The sequence below is a fragment of the Stylophora pistillata genome, chromosome 5 (assembly GCF_964205215.1).
Source record: "Stylophora pistillata chromosome 5, jaStyPist1.2, whole genome shotgun sequence".
In the NCBI taxonomy this organism is placed as follows: domain Eukaryota; kingdom Metazoa; phylum Cnidaria; class Anthozoa; order Scleractinia; family Pocilloporidae; genus Stylophora; species Stylophora pistillata.
This window is the reverse complement of record NC_142523.1, coordinates 10201422-10212635: the sequence shown is the minus strand read 5'-3', so window position 1 is coordinate 10212635 and position 11214 is coordinate 10201422. Positions and strand designations below refer to the sequence as shown.

The 11214-nt window shown below is 40.2% G+C and overlaps 1 long non-coding RNA gene across 1 annotated transcript; it reads left to right on the top strand.

Moving 5' to 3' along the window:
• Positions 1–953: 953 nt before the first annotated feature.
• LOC148730196 (uncharacterized) lies at positions 954–6983 on the top strand. The gene is made up of 2 exons (XR_016001916.1): positions 954–1332; positions 6812–6983. It is a non-coding gene; the product is annotated as an uncharacterized LOC148730196 (long non-coding RNA).
• The last annotated feature ends 4231 nt before the right edge of the window (positions 6984–11214 follow it).

Genomic DNA, 11214 nt, shown 5'->3' with positions numbered 1-11214 from the left:
GTCCATGAACATGAAAGGGAGTGTTCTCTGACTTTTCTTTTTGATTTTCAGATCTGACTGGAACTCCAAGAAGCTTTAAAACCGAATGCCAGAATTGACTTTGGTATCTCTGATCAGCTCCCATTCCAAACAACTTCGGAAAAGTTAACCACTCTGCTCCATGATCTTTGATGACTTTAAGTGCTTCGTGTAACATTGGCCTCTGCACTTGTTTGTGGTGGCTATGTGATTTTGGCAATCTTTGAAGGAGACGCTCAGAAAGCTGTAAACAAGCTTTTCCATACCTAAGATACCACTGGAGAGTCTCATGATAATATGTCCACCTTGTGTCAATGAGTGTCTGAGGAAGGGGTGGCTCTTTACTAAGAATACCTAGAGAAACATACATAAGTTTGTATTGGCTTGGACGCTCATGATGGAGCCAAGATATTTTATATAGCAATTGTAAAACATGGGGGTTACTCATGTCACCCTTTGCTCCAAACCCAGCCTGGCACATTCTTCTCAGCATGATGTTTAGTACATGTGGGTAGCATCCTACAAAGAACATTTCTTTTCCAAAAATTTTGGTGTTGTTTGCTTAGAGACCATTTACTTTTCCCTTTTGGGTAGAGGCATTGTCCCCAACCAACCCCGAAACATTGGTGATGTCATATTCATTTTTCACAACATGATAATCCACATCAGACTGGTGTTTTCCAGACCCGCATGCTGTAAGGCTGTTTGCTAAGACATAAGCTCGGGGCTTGCTCTCTCTAGGGCACCAGGTGTGAACATCCACTATGTGCCTCTCTTCTCCTCCTTTGCGGGAGTCATCGCTCCAGAGATGAAAATCATACTTGAAGTTTGAGAAGCACTTGCGTAAAATTAGTTTGTCTGCCTCACCTAAGAGAACATTCCAGTCAGAAAGTGTACTTGGGGAGACAACAAAGTTTGTCGGGGGGGGGGGGGGGCGGGGCTACAATCAAACAAAATATTGAAAATCAGATGTAATGCCACAGGTGTCTTTTGATAAGATAACAAAGATGCATGTTGCATGTATCTGACACAAGCCATAAACATCAAAGTTCTTTGGTTGTATCCATTGTTACCATGTGCAAATGTCTCCACAAGAGAATATCCCTTTTTGACAAACTCATTGTTCCCCTGCAATTTCTTTTTTAGTTTTGAGGAAGCAGATCTTGTCCCTCTTAACTTGTTGCTGACTTGTTTTTCTTTTTTTTCAGTAGACGTAAGTTTGTTTTGACACTTTTTGAGTTGAATTTGGAGCCTCAGCACGTCCTTTTTCAATTGGATGTTCCTTCCTTTTACAAATACTGAAATTATGAAGAGGTGACAATTGAAATTAGTCAAATATAACTCACGGATTTCACATGATAGAGTATGGAAACAAAGAATGCAAAGTAAAAATATCCGACTAGAAATCCTATCAATGAGGTATGTTTAGAAACTCTCGATACTGTATGACACTTAAAGATACGCGTCGTTATGATTTGCTGACCGAAAAATTAACTTGCCTGTACATTTTATTACTGACCATGCGGCCATATCGACTACTCTATCTTAACATTCAAGAGGTTTTTTTTTCGGCTTCTGTTTGGTGGGAGTGTTATCGGTTTATGATTAAAACCATTTAAAAGTGGTGTCAACTACGATCGCGCAAGTTGCAACCGGCGAAAATTCAGAATGGGAATGAAAATCAGTTACCGTAATTGGTGGCTCAGACAATCTGCAGTAGTATTCGTAGACATTTGCAAGTGTTTGCATTTCCATTCCCTCCTTAAAAACACTTACATAGACTGCGTCTTAGGGTTTTGACTGTTCCTTTTAGATTGGCGTTTTCGGACCTCAAACCCTTACACTCTCTCTCGAGTCGATCGAGTTTTTCTTCACTTAAAAAGCTGCACACTTGCACTGCAATGCTGCTTTTTTCTATTTCTTCGGAATAATTCACATATTTTCTCGGCTTCTTTTTGACTGGTGGCTGATTTTTGCAAGAAAACTGGCTGCCGTGAGCTCTTTTACGTGCTATCAGGTCTCACCGTCGGCGAGTCGGCCGGAGATTAATTAACAAAAATCAGTAACTTTGATGTAAACAACTCACGGCACGAGCCCGCGTTCCTTTTCTCACGCAGTGCTACAAAGTAATGTAATTTGCGCATGTCTTAAAATTTCATGGGGTTACGGTTTCCATGGGTGGGGTACCTTTCCGTGAGGCCTAAAAATGGGGGCTCCGATCGTTAATGCGCAGTTATTAAAAAAAATTGTCCATTAATCACAGTCAGCTAACACCAGAATAATAGCACAATGATATCTTTTTTTTTCCTGCCAACAAGTTAATTTAGATGTCCTTTACATTACAATGGCGTTGCACACCACCTGTCAATAGGGAGCTTAAGCAACGACGACGTCAAGTAATCGCGGAGGGTCTGGAACGAGGACGTCGTTTTTAGCGGGAAAATGAAACTTAAGCAGTGAAGTTGCTCAAGGACGACGACGTCTGAAATCTTGTTTATTCTCGCTTCGTCAGTTTAAGAAATGACAGCGTTCATAGACGTCCAAAACCTTCTTCTTCTCACTCATGGATCAAATTTCCACATATATATCGAAAGTTCGAGAGTAGGTTATTCAATTCTTGAACATCAACAGTCAAAGGAATTATTAAGCTTTAGCTTTATTTACAATAATTTACGCATCGCAAAAGTTTAAAATATTAAATTTTACGCAAGTTGTTTGAGATTTCAACTCAGTTGTAAGTGTTGCTGATATAAACAAATCTATTTTGCACAAGGTTTGTCTGATTTTCAACATGCTTAAGCCTGATATGTTCTACCTTTGATGCTCCTTCCTTTGGCGAGCAAACGACGTAAGTCTGTCAATTTAATCAATGCTAGCTAGCGATCGGCACAGATAGCAGTCGTAGCGCTTCACCTAAGAATACTATTTTTTCCCGTGTGATTTTGTCGGAATAATTTTTTATGGCTGTAAATCTATATCAAACATTTTGAAAATAGATTCGGAAAACCTAACAGGTATTCAAGCTCATGTTAACACACCGATCTGAAGAATTCTTTGTTGTTTAAAGCGTCTCGATTGAAGAACAGCAACACGCAAAATTTTTAAGTAGCAATAATCCGGCAGTTCCATACACAGCTTTTGACCGAACGCAAAGGTGTATTACACTGCCATTTAAAACTTTGCATTCAATAAAAATGATAAACAGCACTCTTTCATAAAATATACTCAAATATATTTAAACCTTACGTGGCCGCTTTCACCGCTTGACTTAAACATCTGTCACGGTGAGGAGGAAGGAATATGAGTTGGTGGGTTTTCGAATTTTATTTGCTTAGAAAACTGAACAAGGTGGTTTAAATCAAACGAAGAAGCGAATACAAACTCCAACCAGCCATAGACTGTCTAAAAACTGACAATAAACCCGCACCTTTTGATGAGAAAAACTGCTTTGAAGTTCGGAAGTTCACGACGACGTGAAACAGGTCCTTCTCAAGTCGTCGACGACAAGACGAAGACGGAATTCTAGGTTCGCGCTTGCGCAGTGACGTTCCTGCTACTTCCGGTCGTCGTCCTCCGTTCGTCGTCGTGGTTGCTTAAGCTCCCTATTATGAAAAACATTTCGTAGTAAAACGTACCATCTTATTAACTCAAAATTACTGATAATTGTTTTATGTTTTTCTAAATTGTCTGGGTTTACTTCATGTTGAATAAGATATATATATCAGGCCACTAAAACCTGGACAAATCAAAACAGAAGAGTACATGAGTAACAAAACTGGTTTAGACGCACCAATGGATAAAGATAGCGGGCTTTGCTTGCTGAACCGTGTAACGAATAAAAGTTCGTCGATTGGTTGCGATCTGCTAAGCCAGTTCAATAGTACATTGAATTAATTTTTTTTCTTTCAAAGTTGTCTTTTATAATACAAATGCTCAGGAACCTGGCTTTCCTAATCGTGCGATTAATAATACAATTTAGCTAAAATAGTTTTCCGCGTAAATTTTTTTTTCCTGTAGGCAGTCTTCGAAATTTTCAAAGAAATGTCGAAATTTGCGATAAGACTACCAATGCTAATTTAAATCGATGTCGAGTATTGTTAAGAAATAAAGCTGACTGTGCACACCTGTCGATAAAAACTGCAGATATTTCTCGCCGGAGTACGGAGAATAAATGATTGGGGTTTAGTTGCAGTCTGCTAAACCCAAAAAAAAGCATAATTATTTTTTAACACAAAATATATTATCAAAACATTTACAAATGAGTCTAGAAAAAAGAGTCAGCTCATTTGTCACTTCGACTTTGGTGAAGAAGAGTCTTTTCGTGTTTGATCTTCTGGTCGAACGGTAATTCTGCAGAAAAGATTAAAGGCTTTGTGCTCGCCTTGATTCTTCTTTGCGTTGATTTCACAAAGAATCATTGGGTGCGGCATTTGAACGCAAACTTGGCCCCTGAGCGGGAATTTGAACCAGCCAATCCTCAAAAATTCAAATGCTTCGGGGTTGCTCGGGAAAGGGGGATGTTGAAGCTTTGAATTGATCGAGGCATAATCCTTATTCGTGTGTTATACTCTTCATATATCACAGAGTTACAGAAATTCATATTTTTTTTGAGATAAAAACGGTTGCCTTTTGATTCCATTCTTGATTTTCTTCTTTTAGATGAAAAAGGAGGCTCTTAGAAGGAAGCAGAAAGGGATATCTCAGGTAAATCAGTGCGTCGATGTGAATTGTACCAATTCTAGTCAATTGAGTATTTTACGTAGAGATTAGAAAGATTTCTATCAAGGGAAATTGTGTTCCAAAAGATATAAGATGGGACTGGTCATTATTTAACACCTGAGAGGGGATCGGAAAATTTTGGTTGTGTCGTAATAAAAAAATACCCCTGCCCAGCCTCTATTTTACTCTTATGATCCACGATCCCCTCTTATGAGCAGTTAATTGGAAGTTAATTTTCTGTAGTCCTCCTCTTTATTCTCTGTTGGCGAAGACGGATCACCCCTCTGGTCCCTCTGAGAATCATGTGACCCCCCCCAAAAATTCTCCATTCATATACTTGTGAATTCAAATAGACTTGCGCTGTGCGTTCGTTGACTTTGACATCACGTGCCTGATTTCAGATCAAATTGCGCCCCGCTCTCTTCAATTAACATTATTAGCTCTCCCTCTTTTGGTTACAATGAATATATGAAGTTCATGTATTTTGAACTGCAGTATTAGATACGTCTGATGTACGATCCTCACAGTAGAGAGCGCTATTTATGCAATAGCGTAATAAACCCGTGATTTATCATTACGGGTTTATTACGAATCAACTTAACGGCCTTCTCCCAGTTGGTTTGTTAGCTCAATTGGTAGAGCGCTGCACTAGTATCGCAGAGGTCAGTGGTTCGAATCCCGTACAGGCCTGATTTTTTCAGGTCTGATTTTCGCTATTGCATAAATAGCGCTCTCTACTGCGAGGATCGTACATCAGACGTCTCCCTCTTTTGTATGATTTTCAGAGTAAAATGAAATTCAAATGGACGGATCTATTTTGAGACGCAGTGAACGTAAGTCAAACTTTACCTAACTTTACCTAACATTTTTAGTTTTGATTTTCTACAATCGGTGCATTGTTTATAAAACTTAAACCGCCAATCAGGGCAAAGCTAAAACCAGTCATGAATTGTTCACTTCCTTTTTCCTGCGCCTCAGGAAGTTCGCTCGTATGCTTTGAAAATTGTCTTCGGCTCCTTAATCTGATGGCTGTTGTGACTGCTACGGTTAAATCGATCAATATCAATCGATCAATCTCCTCATTAATCAATCAATATCAGTCAGTCAGTCAGTCAGTCAGTTAATCAATATAATTAATAGACACATTAAATACTTTTATCTGTATTTCAATAATTTGTTTCAGACATTTGTTTTTTTGTGTTTCTTTTACAGCCTGAATCTGCGCTAACTGCACGTCGCTGGGTCCTGGATGATGTTTTATATACAGGTATGACTATTGCTCTGGTTGGGGTTGTCGTACTAGCGGAAAGTGCACTGCTAGTAATTGCGTTTAGTGCTAAAAATAAGCTGAAATTTTTCTTGCAAAATCTGGAGTTTTACTAAGGAAGTGATAAATAGGACTTCTCTTTAATTCATTTTATCAACCGGGAGGGCGGTAGCAGGCAACGGTGATATAGTAGTGTGTTCCTTCACGACAAATCGGAAAGCAATTTACTCAAACTCGAACTCTATTTACGAAGTGCTTTTAGTCAAAGCCAGAAACATGGAGCTCCATTTCTCATTTGCAGACCTCCCCGTACCATTCCTTTAGATCCGCAACGGAAACATTTTCCAGAAAACAGTTTATATAATCATAAAAACTTTTCAGCCAGGAAGAGGAGGTTATCTTGATGTAATGCTACATTCTCATTACGATATAACAAAGAAATGTTCAGCGGATTGAGGAGAGAATTACAAACTGCATCTTAGAAACTAAATGGTTGAGAGTTCTTAAGCGGGGCGTGGTTAGAGTGCTGAATGAGAGTTCAATCGTAGAGTCAAGCTATCTATTTTAAGATATTGACGTTTCGACTGCCTTACTGGAAATCTTAGTCAAAAGAGTGGTACCATTATGGCAGTCGAGACCTCACGACTATAAATTGGTAGCTAAACCATATGAAACCGGCCACCGATATACTTTTACAAAAGACGACGGATGAGTTACTATCAGTATAGTTATCACTGAACTGTCTATAATTGTGATTGCTCTTTACTCTGATATTGGCATGCTCATATCCTTTGTTTTCTCCATCAGGTGCCATTTACGTGATGGAGAAAACAGCCTGATTTCAAGTCTCCTATCAGAGGGAATCGCACTTAGCACCAGCCTGATTGTAGTCGCATTTTGTTTTCAATCTTTGTTTTTTGTTATTTTGTTAGAGAGTTGTAGATCAAGAGATTTTCAATGAAGAGGAACATTAAGAGTGTCTTATTTCAAGGAGTATCTAACAATTTTTCTTCTCAATTTTTTCATTACATTGTATGTATCAAGAAAGGACACCTACCATCGTGGGTAGATAACAACTTAACCAACAACATGTTACGCGTTTTGACTCGTGAGAAAAAATTTCCCACCATAGGCATGAGAGGGGTGAGAGGAGGGGGGGTGGGGGAGAGGGGTCACATACTTGAGTGACACTTTGGGACACAAACATATCATAAATGATGTTATGAAGTATGTTATGAATCAGTCATGCTATAAACTGTAACTTTCTCCTCAGTAGGAGGATCTCACCTTTGAACTCGTCCCCTCCGTTAAGTCTCACTCTTGATTCATGTCATTGAGCGGATTTTCATTGACCGATGGAACATGCTGTATAATTATTGATTTGGTTTCACAGAAAGTGTTGTCTCGTCAAGTTTCCATGTAATCTGCGCTTTCTTCTAACTTCATAGCTCTATAAAGGCTCTGGTCTTTCGCCACTTGAAAGTGTAGGGTGCATGGGGAATTTGAAATTCTAGAGCAACTTTAAAAAAGCGATCACCGTTTTAATTTCAGGTTATATGTTTATCGTGGATTTTTGCAAAGCAGCCATCTATCCTCTCTTGACGATATTTTCCCGTACTTTGCCATTTTTCTCTCCAAGTGTAAAGGAGGTTTCATTTCATTTCTTGGTAATTTGATTAATTTTGGGTGTTTTTGTAGAAAACAGTGGCTTGCCTGAGTCACTGAGGATAGATAAATAAAATCGGGACGAAAATAATTCCAAACTGTACGCCTTTTAGTTGTCCAGTATTTTTTTTAAATCAGCTGATCCAAGTAAGCCCTTACCACTATTATTTGTTACCTGGCAACCTTTGCATGTTATTTATATTGGTCAATTGCAATTTAGAATTGATTAGTTGCGTATAAACTACAATCTTTTCTTTAAAGCACTCTCCAGTTTCTAGACCCCAAGCCAAACAAAATATTTGAACACCAGACCTGTCTGCACACAGCTCTATGGAAAATAAATGGACACAACCTTACTGCTTGTAGCATGTATAAATGCTATTGTTACTCAGGGCTCACTGGGATGAGAATAATTTTGCAAAGTCTAATTTCCTGCTCAGTCATATGTTGCCTCTGGTGGTTTTTGAAAGATGTCACAAAGTACGCTAAAGTACCCTCCCAGAAACGAAATCGCTATCGGACTCAGAAAGCTCGTGCGGTCTGTCTTTGCATTCGGAGACCCTTTTTAGATAAAACTTTCATCAAAACCTCTCCTGACTTAGAGATGCCTTTTTCAGAAGGCGTTTCAGAGATGCTTTTTTCCCTTAACTCGTGCTGGGCCATTTTTCAAAACATTTTCAAAACCTCAATCAGAGCATAATTATTGGTCTGATGTTGATTCTTCATCCTTTTTTATTACTTTGCCTGTAAACTACAACTTTTTCTTTATCAACCCTCGCCAGTTTCTAGAGACCACACGAAACAATATGTTTTAAAAACCGGACTTAGCCAAACACAGCTCCAGAGAGAGAACACAAACCATAACCTTCGGGATTGTTAACTGAGCGCGCGTTGTGACGAGAATAATTATGCATCAGTAAAGAATAAGAAAGATGGTAAGTTTTGAGCTCGGTGAAGAAATATGGAAAAATGTTTTCTGTCCGTCACAAGCGTGGGACAAAGAGAAAATTTCTGAGTCCCCATGAGGAATTGAACGTCAGACCTTCGGATTTCTGCCACTGAGTCACAAAGACTCTATGGTTAGCAAAGCTCATTACGAAATTCATATTTGACACGCGTCCAGCATACTGCTAGGATCAGCAATGTCGGCAGCGCCGGCCATGTTTTATAAAGAATAAGAAGGATGTTAAGTTTTGAGCTCGGCGAATAAATGTAGAAAGATGTTTTCTTTTTTTGTTGCTAGGATCAGCAATTGTCCGTATGTAGGACTGTAGTCAGTATGCCTGTATGCAGGACTGTAGTCAGTATGCCGGTATGCAGGACTGTAGTCAGTATACCGGTATGCAGGACCGTAGACAGTATGCCGGTATGCAGGACTGTAGACAGTATGCCTGTATGCAGGACTGTAGTCAGTATGCCGGTATGCAGGACTGTAGTCAGTATGCCGGTATGCAGGACTGTAGTCAGTATGCCGGTATGCAGGACTGTAGTCAGTATGCCTGTATGCAGGACTGTAGTCAGTATGCCTGTATGCAGGACTGTAGTCAGTATGCCGGTATGCAGGACTGTAGACAGTATGCCGGTATGCAGGACTGTAGACAGTATGCCGGTATGCAGGACTGTAGTCAGTATGCCGGTATGCAGGACTGTAGACAGTATGCCGGTATGCAGGACTGTAGACAGTATGCCTGTATGTAGGACTGTAGTCAGTATGCCTGTATGCAGGACTGTAGTCAGTATGCCTGTATGCAGGACTGTAGTCAGTATGTCGGTATGCAGGACTGTAGTCAGTATGCCGGTATGCAGGACTGTAGACAGTATGCCGGTATGCAGGACTGTAGTCAGTATGCCGGTATGCAGGACTGTAGTCAGTATGCCGGTATGCAGGACTGTAGACAGTATGCCTGTATGCAGGACTGTAGACAGTATGCCTGTATGCAGGACTGTAGACAGTATGCCTGTATGCAGGACTGTAGTCAGTATGCCAGTATGCAGGACTGTAGACAGTATGCCGGTATGCAGGACTGTAGTCAGTATGCCGGTATGCAGGACTGTAGTCAGTATGCCGGTATGCAGGACTGTAGACAGTATGCCTGTATGCAGGACTGTAGTCAGTATGCCAGCATGCAGGACTGTAGACAGTATGCCGGTATGCAGGACTGTAGACAGTATGCCAGTATGCAGGACTGTAGTCAGTATGCCGGTATGCAGGACTGTAGACAGTATGCCGGTATGCAGGACTGTAGTCAGTATGCCGGTATGCAGGACTGTAGTCAGTATGTCGGTATGCAGGACTGTAGTCAGTATGTCGGTATGCAGGACTGTAGTCAGTATGCCGGAATGCAGGACTGTAGTCAGTATGCCGGTATGCAGGACTGTAGTCAGTATGCCGGTATGCAGGACGCGTGTCAAATATCAAATTCGTAACGGGCCTTGCTTACCATAGACTATCTGTGACTCAGAGGTAGAGCATCGGAACGCAAAATACGAGGGTCTGAATTCGATTTCTCATGGGGACTCAGAATTTTTTCTTTGTCCCACGCTCATGACAAAGACAGAAAACATCTCCCTATAAGCATGTAGCTCTTATGTTCCCACTCAATCATATTTTTGCAGTAGCGGTCTTTGAAAGTTTAATTTCTCCATCAAATTTATTTCAGAAGCTTGTTCATGATCCAGAACATACCATGCCTCCCTTCTTTCTTGATCGTCTGAGGGGTGAAAAACATGAAGAAAATCCGCAACAACACTGTCTATATAACGTTGAAGAAAAACACGATGCAGATTCATTTTTGGAGGGGGATTGGTAGTGGAAGAGGGAAAAGAAGGGGCACAGGGCAACCCTCGTGATGGGGGATCGAAGGGAAGTGGAGAGATATAGAAATACACAAGGTTGTAACACCAGATCTTCGGTTCGAATTAAAAACCTTGCAGTGTTGTTTGTTTTGGTATGATTCAAGTGCATTTCCTCTCCAGGGACTAGTAATTTCCGAGATATTTTTGAATGGCATTCATAAACCTACAGTTGAACCAGGATAGCCCTAAGACAGGGAAGGTTTTATCAAACACGGAGGTTGACGGAACAAAATCTATTGGTTTTTTTTTTTAATTAGCTTTGCCCTCCTCCTTCGAGAAAAACTGTCCCCGGATGTCGCCACTCCTGCTGTTCTTAATGCTAACGATTGAAAGACATGCCATAGTATTGCATGGTTCACCCTTCCTGCAAATAATTTGACACATAACTAGCGCACACACATTATAAATTGCGGCTTTTTCTCCATGTTCGGAGCTTACCAGAAGAAAGTGGGCATTTTCTCACCAACGAGCAAGGTGACCAATAACTTTTTTCTCTTTCTTGGAATTGCGCATTGGCGGTTTTTTCCAAAACGGAAATGTAGAAGTATCATTTTGTAACTTTTTAATAATCAGCCTACTTAGTTGAAGATTGTTGTAAGTTTTTTTGCCTTTAATCATAAAATTACAATACCTAGACCACGCCAAAAGCTATTATGGTTCATTATTTACTTGATTTAAGCTATGAACAG